Source organism: Vanessa atalanta, chromosome 15 (assembly GCF_905147765.1).
Source record: "Vanessa atalanta chromosome 15, ilVanAtal1.2, whole genome shotgun sequence".
In the NCBI taxonomy this organism is placed as follows: Eukaryota; Metazoa; Arthropoda; class Insecta; order Lepidoptera; family Nymphalidae; genus Vanessa; species Vanessa atalanta.
This window is the reverse complement of record NC_061885.1, coordinates 7,698,668-7,702,846: the sequence shown is the minus strand read 5'-3', so window position 1 is coordinate 7,702,846 and position 4,179 is coordinate 7,698,668. Positions and strand designations below refer to the sequence as shown.

Genomic DNA, 4,179 nt, shown 5'->3' with positions numbered 1-4,179 from the left:
TACTATATATCCTTGTATTTGAATCTGTTTAAATGTGTTTGATGTTGGCTAATATTTTCACCTTATGACCTTAGACGTAACCAGACAAATGGACCGCCTGATAGTTTGTAGTAACAATCTAAGAAAATCCGGTAATTGCACTAGGACTGAAAAAATAATAAGTGATATTGTATATAAAGTAACCGTGCGGTTCAATATTTATATGAATATATGAGTAATTTTAGTTTATAACCTATAATGAAATAAATTACCATTTTCTTTGTCAGAAAATTTTCCCCATATATTAAGTCTTATTACTTATAATAAAAAATGTAATTATAATAAAAAACTTGAATCATAAATTATTACGTGCTACCTTTGAACTACCTATTTAAAAAAAACACACACAAGTATGTTATTATACTTTCAAGAGATGAAAGTAATATAAAAAAATATTTTTATTAATAGAAATTATAGTGGTATTAAAATTTGTATTATTTTATTAGTATCCTATATTTATAATAGAGAGTCATAAAAATGTACTTTTTATGAGGCAAGTGGCGAGAGTGGACATGTTAGATAGAGAAGCCGTCGACAGTTTGATGATTCGAAAAACCTTGTCACGGAAATTTACAGTATATAATGGTGTGCCTGATATGTTTTATAGTATGAGAAATAGTTTGACACGAAAATATAAAAGCATTCACAAAAATAAAACGTTAGTAAAACGGAGCCCGTGTTCGGTAAGTGGTGAGCTATTACGACGGCGAAGGAAGTTTTAACGTTCATTAAATTTTATTACGAAATACAATTGTACACGTACATGTGCATGTGCAATTTGAAAATATTTTTAACACAATTTTTAGTTTTTGTCTTTTGTGAAAAATTATTAACTTAAATATTCATATAATTTTTTTATGCGATTTTTCTATAAACTTAAAAAGAGATAACAAGTTTAAATGAACTAAAGTTTACATATTTGATCCTAACAAGCAAAAAAATAAAAATAATATTTTTCGTCGTAAATCAACGCCATTGGACCAGTGGCGCCGCGTGCGGGAATAATGTGCACTAACGAGCACACGCGACTTGCACACGACAACTAGAATGCTGATGTTATCATTTAATAATAATTATTATAATCAAGTATGTATTTACTTATATACTTAAACATAACAAATCCACAATTAAATAACGAGTTCATATAATTAATGTTTTTTTTTGTAATAATAGTCCACACACATTTCATTTTATGTATGAATAATTCATACGTTATTGTTATATTTTTAACAATAACGAAAACGAAGCTACTGGTTTAGTTTTTCAATATCTTGAATATCGGCCCTGTGGCGCAACGGATAACGCGTCTGACTACGGATCAGAAGATTCCAGGTTCGAATCCTGGCAGGGTCGCATGATTCTATTTTGTTTTTTTTTTTTTTCATTTAGATAATATATTGATACCAATTTCTTATATTAGATTTTTAATCAAATTTATTTATACTATATTCTCAATGGTGCAATATTTAAGAGTCGACATTTTAAGTATACATATTTATTATTTACATTAGTTAGTCAAAATTCAATCCCAACATTTATAATACTTACTTTTATACGAAAACAACAAAAACATCCATACTATTTTTAAGAAAAAAAATCCTTTAAAATCTCTAAGTACAAACACTTCTAAACCACACAAACATTTCATCGCCTATAATAAATTTTCGCTATCTTTAATCTCACGATTTGTTAAGTGTCAAAATACACAAGTTGAACCAAATATATCTTCTACGCGATAAGATATTGCATATTGAACTTTTTTAATCGTCAAAAATGAATTCCCATGCTTAAATTTTTTTAAGCTTGTATATAAAAACAAAATACTTTATTTAAATAAGACAAGCAGACTCGAAGCGTTACAACATTTAAAAAATGATCTAATTTGATTTAAATTTTAAAATAGATTTAATATATGTAAAATCCTTACAAAAAATGATAATTTTAACTCTACTACCAGCTGTTCTGTATTTAGTAGAGCTTATCAGTAAAGGTCAAGAGCGCGCCTTCCGCCCGACAGAGATAAGCGTCCGAAACACAGCATCCACAGCCTAAGTTTATTTATAACCCGATACCAACGGAATAAAAAACATCGATAGTGACGGCATGTCACAATTCTGTTTGTACGATTGTATAGTTTGTGTTTGCGATAAGAGCAGATAATAGGAAAGCTAAAGATACTGCATCCAGCTAGGGTTACACAAGTAGTAAAACTTGCTTTTAATTAGTGTAAGCGCCATAACATGGACAAACGTTCTTGTATTCCCCTCATAAGGGTAAGAACTATTTTCATGTTTAATGAATAACACGATGTTGTTGTTTCGGTTAAATAGAAAATATGTATTACACTAACTTCTAAAATCTTGCCAGAATACAAATGTGTTTTTTTATATTAATTAAATAAACAAAATTTATAATTACAAAATTAAACAAAACTGGTTCATTTACATTAAAATATAAAAGTTTTATTCTGGTTTAAGTGGAATATTATGATAATATTAAATAAAATGTGAGTTTAGTTATATATTAGAATGTATGAGTAGAATATTCATAGTGGCAGTCTAATATGTGAATATTGTATTCGTTTTTAAATATTTTCATCGCTTTTAGCCCCTTATACGTGAGGCAAACATCCTGTCGACGGACAAATATTGGCCTGTCCGTCGCGAGATGGCTCCGGACATCACAGACATGTGCTAAACACCTATCTCGTGTAAACTCACCATTATATCCATTTACGTACTTTTTAACACATAATATAAATTGTGTTTACTTTGAATACATTCGGACTTACCTTTCTTTTATTTGTAGATGATAAAAAAGGTTCCAAAACAAAAAATTATCAAAATTTCGAGAAAATAGTCCAAAATATTTATTTTTATTTGTATTTTTTCTTTACAAGAGATACATTGTCCTCATTTCAACACGATCACGTCTATGAAATATCAGTTTGAGCATTTTATAATGATTCCTCAGCTTCCCGAGATATCATTGAATAATTCGATTAGCATTAGCCTACACGGTGACTGTGATTTGTAAATTCGACAGATATTTAAAGTATTACAAGATTACAAGTAGTAAAAATACAAACTATAAGATACGTTAATTTACTATTTCAATTTTAAATTCCAACTACAGATTAACATATATGTATAAGTATAATTTATACTATAATGTATTACTTATTTGTAAGTAATACAGTCAACAGTAATTTTGAAAAATTAAGACTCGATAAGAAGACAACTTATTAGCTGCTAACTCTGAATCAATTAAAAATTATATTTGTAGTCTCTAAATCGATAACAAACAAGATCGATCTTTATAAAAAAAAATGCTGATATGACCCTCTTGATTTTTTATTATACGTACAGATTAACTAAAATATGTTATTGCAGATTAATGCTATAAAATCTATCAAATTAATCTGATCAACAGTCAATGCGATATCATACTAATGTCGCACTTAAGATGATGTTAACATTATTTCATCATTCTCGTGGCGGTATTCGTGCGAAGCGGTCGCGTTAATTTGTCTTTAAGCAAGTTGTTTACTACATCGCCGATAAGGAGACAACGCCGGCGCGCGCGGGTCGCGCAGGTAATGCCGACCCGGCGATACGTTGTTATGAATAAAACTTTTTATGCGTTTTGAAACATGATGGATAATAATATCGAAATAGAAGAGACCTATAACATTTCAACTTTTGAGGAGCAGTATATATGTGAGGAAGGAAATAAAGAAAGGGATACTATGAATTCAAAGAGGGCAAGAGAAGATTCTGAATTACTGGAAGAAGAATCAGAATGGGATATAGTACAAAACAGGAAGGAGAAGAGACTAAGGAAAGATAAATTTGAAGTTTACGTTTCTTGTGAAAATAAATTACCCAAACAATTTGGATTGGCCAAACTTTTTAAAGAAAATGGTATTCAACATGTAGTACGCATAAAATATTTACATCCATATAAGATAAGAGTGGAATTTCAAAATGAAGAGAGTATGGAAAGTTTTATAAAATGCGAAGAGTTTGGGAGAATCGGTTGGAAATTTCATAGGCCATTAGAAGTAAGTTACACTTACGGGATCATTAAATCTGTCGACCTGGATTTGTCTGAGGATGAAATCTACACAAATATTAAATA

At 29.4% G+C, this 4,179-nt stretch overlaps 1 non-coding gene across 1 annotated transcript; it reads left to right on the top strand.

Moving 5' to 3' along the window:
- Positions 1-1,319: 1,319 nt before the first annotated feature.
- On the top strand, positions 1,320-1,392 carry Trnar-acg. Its single transcript has one exon. It is a non-coding gene; the product is annotated as a tRNA-Arg (tRNA).
- The last annotated feature ends 2,787 nt before the right edge of the window (positions 1,393-4,179 follow it).